Below are 14,618 nucleotides of genomic sequence, written 5' to 3'. Positions count from 1 at the left end.
TTCAGAGATGAGGAAACGGAGGCTTAGAGAATTCGCACTCAATTCCCTGGTTTAAGTACCTAACTGGTGCCTCCAGCCAGCTTCCGTCAGGGATGTCCACGTGGGCGTGACAGTTCCCTCCCTCCTGATCATGGGGTTGGTGTGACTCCCAGTCCCCGGAGCTGGAGTGGGACCCTGGAGCGGCTGAAGCCTGTCTCCTTCTGGTTTCTCTCGTGGTTGGTTGAGTAGCTTACGGGTCGATTAGCACAGTGAGGTGGAAATAGCCGAGTCCTTTCACATTCCCAGCTTTTATCACTGGATCAGCTTAAGGAATTCATTTAAAAAATCCGTGACATGCCCGATTGCAGCTTGTTTTGTGATAAGATTTTCCTTCCAGGTTGCTTCTGGCGTTGACAAGGACATTTGATTGAGGGGCTCTTGGGAAGAGGGCCCTGAGCCTTCCAGATAGAACTTCTCCGGCTCCAGCCAACTGGAGGGTGCAGGGCTTGGGGGGAAGCCCTGGCTGGCGGCTGCTTGGGGAGCCTGAGGTGCGCTAGTGACGCCTGTGCCTGCCAGGCACACTGGCCTGCTTCCTCGCCTGCCCCTCTCTCTCTCTCTCTCTCTCTCTCTCTCTCTCTCTCTCTCGCCTGGGGCTGCGGCCCGGGCGCTCAGTGGCTGATGAAAAGGCTTTCAAATCATTTGCAGGTCTCCCGGGGAGAACTACTGTCTTTAATCAAAGGCAAGGCCATGTCTGCTGCTCTGTGTTGGAATAATTTTGGCTTTTTAACAAAGCAGATGGGAATGACTACCAGGTATGAGGTTGGCCGTCGGCAAGTCCAGCGGACGGTAAGCCTTATTAACTCCGACAGAGGAAATAAACACGCCAGGAACATAGTTCTTAGTAGGATTGCTTCATGCTTTTGAGGCTAGAATTCTTTTAAAATAATTTAATTTTTAAAAATTACAGAAGATACAGTCACTGTAACAATGAAGCCTCGCAGCCCCTCCGTGTCACCACACCCGCGGGACTTCCGTGTTAGCGCTCGTGTGGGTTTCCTTCCTCACCGTGTGCCGTGCTGACTCAAACGTGGGCAGATACATTCACCCGCATGGGTTTTTTCCCCTTCCTTCTCAATAAAAATATGATTCTTAATATTTCACGAGTTTCTTTATCCACCACACAGCGTATTAGGGACACTCCCTCCCGCAGGTCAGTGCCCAGCTTTATCGAATGCCGGAGTGTGGGTGTGATTCCTTCAGCCGCTTTCCCTGTGGACGGGCGTTCAGCTTGCTCCCCGTTTTCATTGTTTAAAAAGAATGCTGCAAAGAGCATCATTAGTTTTATTTTTTTTTTTTAAAGATTTTACTTATTTATTTGAGAGAGAGATGAGAGAGAGAGAGAGAGCAGGAGAAGAGGGAGGGTCAGAAGGAAAAGCAGACTCCCCACCAGGCAGGGAGCCTGATGCGGGACTCGATCCGGTGACGCTAGGATATGACCTGAGCTGAAGGCAGTCGCTTACCCAACTGAGCCACCCAGGCACCCCAGAACATCATTAGTTTTAATCATGCTTCTGCGGGTACCCTGAACCTGGGAACAGGGAGGTGAACAAGACAGAGAGGCTCCCTCCTTTCTAGAAGTTTACCGTCGTCGGAGGGGAACTGTGTGTCAACAGATAAAACAATATACAAGATCGGAAACAGCTGTCGCAGGTGAGGCATCCGAGAAAAACAAAGACGCTGTGTTGGAGGAAGGTCTTCTTTCCCGAGGACAGCGGAGACCTCGGGATGGGACACCCTCGGACACCTGCCGAGGACAGCAGGGCTGGTGACGGAGGTTACTTTCTGTCCTCGGGTCACTCATCAATGCAGGCTGCCGCCCAGAAGTGCCAGGGGTCGCACCCGCCCCCCCCCCGCCGTGTCCCTGAGGCCCCTTCCCCTGTACCTTCCTCGGCTTCGGTGGCTGTTAGGTTTTCCAAATTCTGCCAGTCCTGTGTGTGAAAAATGGACCTGTCCCTCGGAGCTAGTGACGTTAGCTTTCTCTGTGTTCATTGACCTTTTCACGTCTCTCTTCCTTCACCTGCTTATTCATGGGCTCACTCGTGGCTTATTCAGTGACTTTGCCATGAAAAGAACTCAAGTTTTCTAGCATCTTCTGACCAGTGTGTAGGCGCCCTTTGTCTGTCACAGCTTCCCACGTCGTCACTTGTTTCCGTTTCATCTTACTGCTTCTGAGACTTCTCTCCTGCAGCCTGAGCGAGACCCTGTCCTCATTAACTAATCCTCAGGGTTATGGACCCAAGGCCTTTGGCCTATGAGCTTTGCAGAGGCCTAAAAACATGTCTGAAAATCAGGGAAAAAAACAGCTTTTATTGGCTTCTTGAATATTAAAAGAAAACTGTAAAATCGAAGGAAACATATATTTAATCAATATTAATATATTTTATATTATTATTAAACAATTACATAATTTATAGATAATTATTTATATATAATTTAGATATATTTATTAATAATATAATTTATATAATTGCTATAATTAAATACTATTATTAAATATATATTAAATATATATTTAATCAAACACCTAGAAAACATAACTTTATGTTAACTAGTCATTTACAACTCAACTCAAAGTATAGTTATTTATAACTCAAATAAAAGTAATGTTGGGCACCTGGTGGATGGCTCAGTCGGTTGGGTGTCTTCGAGCTCTTGATTTCAGCTAAGGTCGTGATCTCAGGATCGTGAGCCCCACATCGGGCTCTGTGCTTGGCCGGGAGTCTGCTTGAGAGTCTCTTTCCCTCTCCCTTTGCCCCCTCCCCCTGAAATAAATAAATAAATCTTTAAATAAAAGTAATATATATTTAGTGGGGGTGGGGTGGGTATATTTTTACATTTTTAATATGGTTTGGGCAGGACTTCTAAATGAAAAAATGGTCTGTGGCCTCAGAGATTTGAAGCCACCCTCAAATCTCCCAGAATTCCACCACATCCCAGAATGCTTAGAAAGAAAACATTCCCTCTTCTACTTGTCTCTTGGGTTCCTTGAGTTCTCCTTTTCTGTGTTCTTTCTTGAGCTTCTCTGCTTTATTGCCTCCTGGTCACTTAAGAGTTCTGCATTCCGGCTTCTCCCAACATGCCACTGGATTGATCTAGCTCATTCTCTGTGGCTCCATGATCTGGCTCTCACCTTAGCCTGGAATTTCCTGGGATGATTGACCTCACTGATTACTCCCTTCTGGAACCTCTTTGACTTCCTTGATTTTGCCCATTTTCTCTTAGTTTTCATTCTCCCTTTCTGATCCTTTTTCCTCAGTCCCCCACCTCCCAACTCCATGTTGGTTCCTCACAAATCCTTCCCCGTCTCTTCTTCCTTAGCTAATTTCAGGATTTTTTTGTCTTCAAATACCCTATTGGCTGTATACTGCCTCCAATCCTTTGTAGAGGAAAGAAATATATAAATTTTCAAAAGAATCTTCACACCCCTCTCACCACCACAAACTAAACAAAACAGACCTTAAAAGGTTGCCTTAATGCTAGGGAGTGTTTTAAAACTGTGATTTGCAACCCATTACTGGATTGTGAGTGTAATGGGCTATGGTTGCATTTTTAAAAAACAAAAGAGAACAGAAAATAGAGTTTTATATCATGTGTAGTAAGATACTGTTTTGTGAAACTTCTGTTAAAAATGTGTACTTGTGTGGCCTGGTCATTGGGCAGTTGGAATTATGAGGCATTTCAAGATGGCGACAGCAGGGCCGTGAACCGTGAGTGGGGCCATCCTGAACCAGCTTCCGTGGAGCAGCTGCTCCTGCTGTCTGTGCTCAGGCCCCCTCCTCTGGTCTGCTTCCTTCCAGCTTGCAGCTTTCTTTGTTCCGGTCTAGCTGGGCCCAGTTTCTGCTGTGTCGGTGCCCAGTGGGTCATGTCTGGCTCCAGTACCTCAGCCTTCTCACCTCTGGTTGTCCCTCTCCCCGGACTGGTTAGCAAGTCTGGGGAGGACCCCTCCTAGGGGCCTTGGGGAATGGCTTGGATATTTCCAACCCAGATGTCTCTCCTCAGCCTTAGTCTATGTATTTCTTCTTAGAAATGATACCTGGACGTCACCCTTCCATCCCCCTGCAAACCGGCTCTTACTCCTGGATTCATGGCTTTGGGTAGAGCCACTACTGTTTACTCAGTTGGCCAAGCTGAAAACCGTGGGGGTTATTCTTTATTCTTTGTTTCTTCCTTGTTCCCACCTCCTCACACCCCATCAGCTGCCAAGTCTCGTCGACTTGGCCTCCCACATAACTGCTTTGAGTCTGTTTTCTCTTTTCCAAGTCTGGCAGAGAGTCTGACTCCTGGGCAGGGCTTACCAGGCCCTTCACCCTGGTCCTCCCCTGCCTGCCGTCCTCAGCCCCTCCCTCCCCACCCACCCCTGCTCCAGCCACAAATCCGTTCCTCTGAGGTCTCTGGCTTCTCGGTTGTGAGCGGTGCCCCCCGCCTTCCTTCCCTGGGACGTTTGGAAACGCGCAGGGTGTTGAGTTAGTCATCAGAACAACCGGGGGTTGTCACCAGCAGTTAGGGGGTAAGGTCGGAGATGGCAAGTAGCCTGCCAGGTATGGGACAGCCTCTGAGGTGGGGACCTGGCCCGCCCAGAGCTTGCAGGTAGCCACCCCACTGAGACACAGAATGGTGCCATGTCCTGCCTTGGTCCTTTGTCTTGCCTTTCCCTTGGCCCGAGATGCTCCTCCTCGCCCTCGGCCTGGGAACTCCTGCCTGTTCTTTGAGTCCCGGTTTCATGATGTCACCCACTCCTTGAAGCCGCCTGTGCCCCTTTGACAGCGACATCAATCCGTTTGCACACCTCATTCCAGGGTGCTTGGGCCTCCAGCGCAGCACTCTTTGGAGGGTGTCTTTTGCTTTGTGCTCCCGGCGCCTCGCCCAGGGCCCGCAGGGGAGGCGGGCAGAGCGGCGGAGGAGAAGGAAACCTCTGCTTCGCAGGTGTGCGGTTCTTGGGTTGGGCTTTACTTATTACACGTGAATTTTGTCTCCTTCCTCCACCGCCTCTTTTTTTCTTTTTTCTTTTCCCCTTTCTCAGTTGCAGCCTTTCTCACTCTGGCACGCGCTCGCTCGCTACTACGGGCTGGCTCTCTTCCACGCTCGCAGTCATCCCTGGTTCCTCGAGGCATCTGAGAGCTGAAATAGATCTTGGCCATCTTGGCTCCCGAGGTGTGATCGCAGTAGTTACAGCTCCTGTTTCCAAGGCAACAACAGCCTTCTGGTGAGGAGCCGGGTGCTTTTCTGAGGGGATCTCCATTAGGAGAGCGGAGTGCTAGGGATTGTATCTCCATATTCAAACTTTCCCTGCTTTATTGCTTATCAAAGGCCAGTTTTCATGAGACTAGGGCAGGGATAAAATATTACTGGGCTCTGGCGATTTGGGGACTTTTGATTGACACACGCTACACACGTAGGAGAGAGCACAGATAATAAGCATGTATCTTTGTGAACACAGTCTTGTAAATAGTACAAGGCCAGCACCCCAACATTTAATATTTTTTTTGTGGAAATCTTGAATATTTTTTTCTAATGTGCATTTTGTATTTATTATTTTTTTGTTTATTTTTAAACAAATTTTATTTGAGAGAGAGTGAGAGAGAGAGAGAGATCATGAGCAGGGGGGAAGCGTAGAGGGAGAAGCAGGCTTCCTGCTGAGCAGACAGCCCAATGCGGGGCTCGATCCCAGGCCCCTGGGATCATGACCTGAGGCAAAGGCAGATGCCCAACTGACTGAGCCACCCAGGTGCCCTGCATTTTTGTATTTTAACTAGAATCACATTTCTTTCCCAAACCGATCTTAGTCTAAGATCTGTCATACAGACGTTTCCTCTCATGCACTCTCCCCACACTTTTTTTAGGGAGGAGGCAGGGCAGAGAGAGAGCGAGAGCGAGAGAGAATCTTAAGCAGTCTCCACACCCAGCACGGAGCCCAATGTGGGGCTCGATCTCACAACCCTGAGATCATGACCTGAGCTGAAAGTAAGGGTTAGATGCTTAACTAACTGAGCCACCCAGGCGCCCCAAGACAAATTTTCGTGGCGTGTATGCTACAGCCTGGCGTAGAAGGGCTTCATAGGTGGTCCCCAGAGCCTCTGGCTTACCGTCTATAACTGCCGTCTGGAGAACTGTGTTATTTCAGGGAATAAATGCCTTGACCACACAGTAATGCACATAGAAAAGTGTTTGAGAGACATAGATAGCCTCCTCCAGCCAGTCAGTTGTCTCTTTGGTGAGCCTTGGGTTTTTCCTGCCTCTGCACCCACGCAGTGGCAATGTCTTCTCCTTGGCCAGCTATTTGGGCATTTCAGACACAGAGGCCACTTTGCTCTTTGGCCATGGAGAAGGTAATGCCCTTGGGCCATGGAGAAGGGGGCAGTTGGCAGCCCTGTGCCCCTCTTTTCCTGTCATAACCTGCTGGGTTCCTCAGCCTTACCACAACCTGAGAGGGCTGACACCCACCTGGAGGTCCTCTACTATTTTGGCTTTGAGGATATAAGGGGCTCCCTTAACGCTAGGATTCTGTGGAATGTCAACTCTAGTTCTGCCTTTGTGTTCCATGTCGGAAAACTGAACTTTGGTGTTTGTTCCCAGGTTATAATTCCTATCTTGTGCCTAATTCTTTTGACTCTTCTCAGTTCCTCCCTTGGTGACTTTCCCCAGCTCCTCTGGAATGACTTCCTCCCTCAGAATCCCAGTGCTGGGAGCAAGGTTTCCACTCCCTGCAGACTTCCCTATACTCCTGGCGTTTTGTTGTAGATATCCCTACTCTGCTCCTAGAATAGCTGCTCACTTCGGTCACCACCAGTTGTCTGGGTCTGTGATTTCCAGATACCCTGCCTAATGGAACAATCACCTGTTAGCCCCTGGAGATGCCCCACTGAAATAGCGTGAGTTCACTTAGTGCCCCCCTATTTGGGACTTGGCTCTCTGGCCCGTTATCTGTCCAGAACTAGGTAGAGAATCAGGAAGCAGTCTGAAAAACAGAGCTTGTAATCAGCCAATCTTAGATGTTACAAGGTCTAAGGCTTATATTCTTTACTTCAGGGAGAAGGCCTTAGGCCCCCACCTAGATCTTTGTACTCCTACTTTGGAGAGACTGCTGTAAGTTGTGATTCTCTGGCTTTTAAGTGCACAATAAATTAGAAACAGTCAGTTATAGGCTGTTTGCAACAGGGAGGAATGATGACCCAGCAGAAAGAGAAGGGTGAGAAAATTGGTAAAAGCATGAAAGAGCTGAAAAATTACATAAAATATTTTAGGGTGATTTAGTATTTTAAAGCAGACTAAGAGCATCTTTGAAATATAGGATATATAGGGGCGCCTGGGTGGCTCAGTCGGTTAAGCGTCTGCCTTCAGCTATGGTCATGATCTCAGGGTCCTGGGATCGAGTCCCGCATCGGGCTCCCTGCTCCACAGGGAGTCTGCTTCTCCCTCTGCCTGCTGCTCCCCCTGCTTGTGTTCTCTCTCTCTGTCAAATAAGCAAATGGATAAAATCTTAAAAAAAAAAAAAGAAATATAGGATATATAGAGGGTGGTACCCTTTGCTATTGGCAAAATATGCTGTTATAATCCTTATAATCCCAAGAAACTAAGAAAGGGTGCTACTATATGCTTCAAGAAAATTTCCACCTGAAATGACTAGATAAGAAGCATTCCCACATTTATAAGGGCTAAATATCTAGTCTTTCAGCCATCTAATATTTAGTGAGCACCTATTATGTGTCAGTCATTGTTCTAGGTGCTGAAGCTACATCACAAAGCAAGATACAAAATTCCTGCCCTCTTGGAAATTCATCTAGAAGACTAGGCTATCCAGAGCAAGTAATTCTCCATGACCTGAGAGGATCAAGCCTTTTTTATTTATTATTTTTAATACATTATATAGGGAGGGTATTTTCTTTTTTAATATTGTGAATAGATTCAATGAAAGAGGTTATCTCTAAAACTTTCAAAATTGCCTCTGTGGATGTCCTGTACCATGTTGAAAGTCTCTTGAACTTGACTTATCCAGTTATTTCATTTTTTATCACAGTAGGAGGCAGGATGTGTGGCTTGTGTTTTTGCAGGCGGGGAAACGGTAGAATGGAGAAGGGTAAAGACTTGCCTGAGGTTGTAGAGGGTTCGGGACGCTCTTCCATTCCCAGAGTAGAAGATTTACCACTCCCAAGTTCAAGTCTCTGGGTGGGGACCATCCTTCAGTTTATATAAAGAAAAAGGGAAGGAAAAGTCCACATTTTAAGTATGAAAGATGAAGAACAAAAGAGAGTGATTTATTTGTGTAATCAGTCCTGAAGGCATTCGTCACCCATGGCTTCTGGGTCAGATAGCAGACTCAAGACTTGCTTGTCTATTAGTGGCCTAACCAGCTCTCTTCAGGATGTAATTTCAACTGTAATTTTCTTTGCTTCCCCCTTCCCTCTGGCATGCTTACAGAAAGCTCTTAGCCATTCTTTGAGGCTTTCTAAATTGTCAAAATTGAAACAGTGCCTGTGGCTTTTATTTTGGTCCCTAATCAGAAAGGACTGAAAACTGGGTGGTGTTTGGTGGAGTGCTCCTCAGATGATCACGTCCGGTTGGTCCCCTGAAGGACCAAGTTCATCCTGGCCAGGCAGCCGCCGCCCCTCACGCGGGTCCCACTCTTCTGCGCAGCGACTTTGCTGTCAGCGCACAAAGCGTTTGACTTATTTGTTACTGAAGGTGATTCCGTACAGGGATGTTACGTTTCCATATGCTTTGCATTCGAGGCTGATTTTTAATGACCTCAAACCAAATCTGCTTTAAATGTTAGCCCTTGGAAGATGTGATAAAATACTTTTTCTCCCAGAGTTCAATCTTGAAGACAGAGATGGCTGGGGCAGAACGTTTAGGTTATGCTGTTAATAAAGCCGAAGGGTGGAAATGTTATCAAGACCTTTTCTTTGTCACCTCTTTTCAATATCGTGGAATTATGGGCTCCCTTAAGTGTTAAAGGAAAGTGGCACCCATTGGTTTGCGGCATCCTCACAGCAGCGTTGAATATGCTCGTACCCGGTCTCAATTATGGCACTTTTTCCGCACGTGAGAAATGTACACGCAGGAGTTAAATCGCGAAACAGAACAGTGAGTTTTCATTAGACAAAGCAGAGGCAGCAAAGAAGAGAGGGAGCCAGGGAGAGACCCCAGACTTTTATCTTCAGAAAGCTTTACTTAAGGACGTGCGTTAGTGTTTCGGTGACTAATGTAAGGAGAGAGTACCGGCGTGTGGAACCGGTTAATGCTGTGTTTACTCCTATTTGGGGTTTTGGCTAGAGCGAGGCTCAGGCTGATACGGGCCAGAGCTGCTCGATGAGGACTCTGCTCTGTGGGAGGCTCGCTGGGTCTTCTCAATGTTTTTGGCTCCTGACCCTTTCACCATTTTTGTCATCCGGCCAAGCATCATTTTCCTTCTGTAAGTGGTAATGACTATTAAAAAAGTGAGAAGGTTTCATGTCTTCTAAAGCAGATTGTGTAACTTTATTTTTAAAAAGACTTTCTTTTTTAGCAGGGACACCCGGGTGGCTCCTTTGGTTAAGCCTCTGACTTTGGCTCAGGTCATGATCCCACGGTCCTGGGATCCAGCCCTGGGTGGCACACGGCACTCAGCAGGGAGTGTGCTTCCCCGTCTCCTCCTGTCCCTACCCCCACTTGTGCTGTGTCTTTCTCTCAAATAAATAAATAAAATCTAAACAAATAAATAAATGAGTATATATTCTTTTTTAAAGAGCAGTTGTAGGTTCACAGCAAAAATTGAGAGAGCGGTAGAGATTTTCCATGCAATACCTGTCCCTGCATGGGCACAGCCTCCCCAGTTATCAGCATCCCCAATGTCCCCGGTATAGTCCTACGTTTGTTACCATTGATGAATCCGCACTGACACATTATTATTATTTTTTTGAAGTTTTATTTATTTAATCTCTCTACCTAACATGGGATTTGAACTCCTGACCCTGAGATCAGGAGTTGCATGCTCTCCTGACTGAGCCAGCCAAGTGTCCCCCCATTGGTACATTATAATGTAGTTTTTAAAAAAATTTTTTTAATTTTTTATAAACATGTATTTTTATCCCCAGGGGTACAGGTCTGTGAATCACCACTCACCAAAGCACATACCCTCCCCAATGTCCATAACCCCACTCCCCTTCTCCCAACCCCCCTCCCCCCAGCAACCCTCAGTTTGTTTTGTAAGGTTAAGAGTCACTTATGGTTTGTCTCCCTCCCAATCCCATCTTGTTTCATTGATTCTTCTCCTACCCACTTAAGCCCCCATGTTGCATCACCACTTCCTCATATCAGGGAGATCATATGATAGTTGTCTTTCTCTGCTTGACTTATTTCGCTAAGCATGATACGCTCTAGTTCCATCCATGTTGTCGCAAATGGCAAGATTTCATTTCTTTTGATGGCTGCATAATGTAGTTTTTATAAAAAGAATCTGTGAACTCTGACCTGGCGACTTAATCCTAAATACTTTGTCCAGTTACCTGTAGTTATGGATTTTGGTTTCCTGAGCTATAAAGATGTGATTTTTCTCTTCACCCTCAGGGTCTGTGAAAGGTTAAGACAAGGTTCCCATTTTATAGATGATGTGAACTATTCCACTGCCCAGATACGTCCTGCCTTTTGACAGAGGCACAGGGAGGGCAAGGTGAGATCTTTGCTGGATGAGACGGATGCTCGGCCTGCAGACAAGACTTGATTCTGTGAGATCCCCAGCTGAAGGGTAGGAAAGGCACTTCTTATTTTGGGTTACTTATTGTACCTCTTGATTTGGGGGATTGTGAAAATTGATACTGATAACACAAGAAGATTGGTTTAACATCAAACACTGACAATGGATGCAAAAAACACGGTGGCAAATTTCCTTCAAGAAATCCAGGGCGCTTTCTGTTTAAGGAAGAGATATCAAAAGATAGTTGTTGGAGTGCTTCAAGACATGTACTAGTTAGGATTCTGGTCGGGTCAAAACAACAACACAGAAGTTTATTTTATTCTCATCTATACCCATCTGAGCAGAAGCAGACCAAGACTGAGAAGATGGCTCCATGATGCTGGGGATAAAGTTTCGTTCTCCCTTTTTACGACGCCGTCGCTACCACACCTCTTCCATCTTCCAGCTAAGATGGTTGCTCCACTTTCTGTCACTGTGGCAAAAGGGAGTTAGTAGAAAGGGGAAGGCAGCTTCCTTTCCTTTTGAAAGCATGACCTAGAAGTTGCAAATATCATGTGGCTCATATCCATTGCCCAGAATCAGTCACATGACAACTTACCCACCGGGGAAGCTGGGAAATGTAGTCTTTAGGTAGGCAGCCATGAGCCCAGCCAAGCCTATTTCCATCGAGGGAATGGGCACTGGGGAGTAAACTGGGAGCCTCTGCCACACAAGAATAGTAGCAGAAGTATTTCCTCACTGTTGCTCTATCACTATGGCTTCTGGGAAAATTCAGACTTGACACTAGTAAAGAGGTGTAGTTGTAATTCACAAGCAGCACGAGAGCATATCATGCAGTGGATATGTGTTACCTTGTGTGTTGCTCAGATGCCGTGTAAGGGAAGTTCATTTTAAATGTATTGTCATTTTCAGTTAAAAGTGATTGTACACTCTTCTAGATATTCTTCTGTGGGAAGAAGGGACCCATTTTGGTAAGTTGGAATGTTCATGTAGGATTTCTATAAGCCCAAGTCCATATGTGTGGAAAGTTGAAAAGACTTCAGAAACGGCAGCCTCCAGGGAGTAGGTCAAAATATGTCATTCTGGATGGGAATTTGACCCTCGAGTTGTCAGTGCTTGGTAATTAGGGTTGACTTTATGATGTTGATTCTAGGAATGGAGCCAAATGTTACAAACTCATTTAGAACTACTCCCACCCCCTGTGAGTAACTGTATTAATAAGTAATTTTAGGGTCTGTGTTCTAAAATAATTTTATTAAAATAGAGCAGTGTCTCTTGTGTCTCTCCAAGGAGATAGTGCCAGAAAGCTCTGCCATTTATTCTTTCTGACTACTTCCCGTCTGGATTTTGTTTACTGCTCTTTTCCCAGAGCACTCCATCAGAGGGAACTACTGTATGGCCAGGAAGCTTTGTTTGTATCAAAGTATGTGATTATCTTGTTCTGGTTGGTAGGAAGTGAGCTGCCACTGATACTCAGATTCTTGTTATAAAGCCTAGTGCCCACCAAACATTTTGGTTGAGGCATCTAATTGTAGTGTGCTTGCATTTTGCCCTAAGTTTTTCTCTTATTCCATCAAACATGGCAAAAGCAATTCTGACCTTTGAGCCTTTTCAGATCCTCTTTTCCTCAAATGGTGCACTAGACCTTCAGGCGTTCTCTTCTGGCCGTCTCTGAGGAGTCAGGAGTTCCTGTCTCTCATTCAGTTATGAGGCAGTATTTTCGTTCGTTTAGTGGTATCTCCAGTATTGTTCTGGTTCTTTGTTTGGCAATGAAAAGTCTTGGAATCCCTAGGGTGCCTTGTTGTCACTCACCCTGAAATTTTCTTCAGGAAACTCAACAGTACTGATGGCTGTGAAGGAAGAGACAGGTGTTGCCTGTCATCAAAGCTTTACCTTTGGCATGGAGACTTAGGGTGAAAGTTTTTAGAAAAGATTGTCTTTGGTTGTTGCTGTTGTTGTTTTTATCAAGAAATCCGTGTTTGGATTTCCCTTTAAAAAATTGTTTGGTTCAAGTCTTTGCTTCCAGAAAAGGTGTCATGACCATTTTTGAGATGAGGCCACTGAGATGAGCATTTTTGCTCAAGGTCAAATAAGGCAGGATAGGATGGCCTCTTCTCTTTATTGTACCACATTATTTGTAATAAATTATAGCAAGTGACCCTCTGTTTATAGATGAGCAAAGGGTAGTTACAAATCCCAGGAGATACTTCAAGATCATAGATAAATTAAGAACCCAGAGAAGCCAGGCTTCACCTATGGTGAGTCTTTCCTCATGACATTGAGGAGTCTCAGAGCACCAAGGTCAAATCCTAGCACAAAGGGGCCTGCCGCATATGCTTGTAACCTGTCTTATTAATAACTATGAATTGGAGGATAGTTTAGCAAAGAAAAAGGAAAAGATTTGAAAGTGAAATTTTCTCAGGGAGCCTAAGGAGGATTGGATTAGCTTAGATGGAGAAGGTGAAGAGAGATTATTTATAGGAGTTTAGAAATTTATGGTGGAAATCAGGATTTAGACATAACCCACTAAGCCATTCAGGAAATTTTAACACAAATATCTACATCAAAGTAACAAAACCAAAGTGCATATAGTGATACAGTCAATGTATCAGGAAATAAATAAACCTGGGGAAGAGGAATATCCTATCCTAAAGTTAAATATCTGTTTTCAGGCTCAAGTTTAAAAAAAAAAAAATACTGACATCATGTATCTATTTGAAGATTAAAAATGCTATATGTTAATTAACAGAATGTAAATAAAATTAAATTAAAAAATAACAACAACAACAACAAAGACCTATGTATTTCAGAAAGTGGCCAGGAGAAGAAGCAGGTGTAAGGGTCCACTATACATAAGGGAAGTCATGAAGCTTGACTAAGCAAGTCCCTCCAATGAAACTGGAGCCAGACACGTGACCCGAGGCCCAGGGTTTCATGAATCCCCAATAAATAGTAAGCTGTGCCGTGAGTGGCTTCAACCTCCTCACAGATCACAGATTAAAGACAGTCTGTCCAAAGGAAGGAAGGAAGAAAAAAACTAGATTCATGCCTGGATGCCTCAGGAGGTAAGAAAAGAGAGAATTCAGTAGATTCTCCAAACTTCTAAAAGCAGCAACCCAGCTTTATGACAACAGAGGATTAGACAGAAATACAAATTCAGCCCCTAAGAAGAAAGCACATTGTTGGCCCAGGTTTGGGGTTTAACATGCAGGTAGCTGAGTTCGAGCAGATTCCAGGACTCCTTGGAGGTGGCTACCCTAACCATGGCTTTTCTTTAAGTCAAAGTGATTAGCTCCTTTTAGGTCATTTTGCAAAGGAAGTCAGCTGGCTAGATGTGAGTACCACGTAAACCCACCTAGGAAACCACCTATTCAGTATGGTTTGACAATAGTGTTAAGAAGGATTCTTTAAAAAAACAAATTAAAGGCACACAGAGATTTTTTTTTCTTACTGATAAAACTTAGAATCAACACACTCGTCTGCTTTTTTACTAATTATTATAAATTTTTGGGAACAGTCAAGATTTCCTTCAGTTCCATTTCCCATCTCTTTTTTGAGTACCTTAAAATCTTGTTTTTGGCACAAATCTTTTTTTATTGTGGTAAAATATACTTCCATAAAACTTGCCATTTTATGTAAGATGGTGCAGCCACTCTGGAAAACAGTATGGAGGTTCCTCAAAAAGTTGAAAGTAGAGCTACCCTATGACCCAGCAATTGCACTACTGGGTGTTTACCCTAAAGATACAAATGTAGTGATCCAAAGGGGCACATGCATCCGAATGTTTATAGCAGCTATGTCCACAATAGCCAAACTATGGAGAGAGCCTAGATGTTCATCAGCAGATGAATGGATAAAGAAGAAGTGGTATATATACACAATGGAATACTATACAGCCATCAAAAGAAAT

At 45.0% G+C, this 14,618-nt stretch overlaps 1 protein-coding gene across 1 annotated transcript in view; it reads left to right on the top strand.

Moving 5' to 3' along the window:
- ANKRD44 (ankyrin repeat domain 44) overlaps nt 1–14,618 on the top strand; it is a 315,981-nt gene that overhangs the window by 33,095 nt on the left and 268,268 nt on the right. The window lies entirely within an intron of this gene.

The sequence above is a fragment of the Mustela erminea genome, chromosome 8, assembly GCF_009829155.1.
Source record: "Mustela erminea isolate mMusErm1 chromosome 8, mMusErm1.Pri, whole genome shotgun sequence".
In the NCBI taxonomy this organism is placed as follows: Eukaryota; Metazoa; Chordata; class Mammalia; order Carnivora; family Mustelidae; genus Mustela; species Mustela erminea.
Note: the sequence above shows the minus strand (reverse complement) of the source record. Positions and strands in the feature narration are given on the sequence as shown.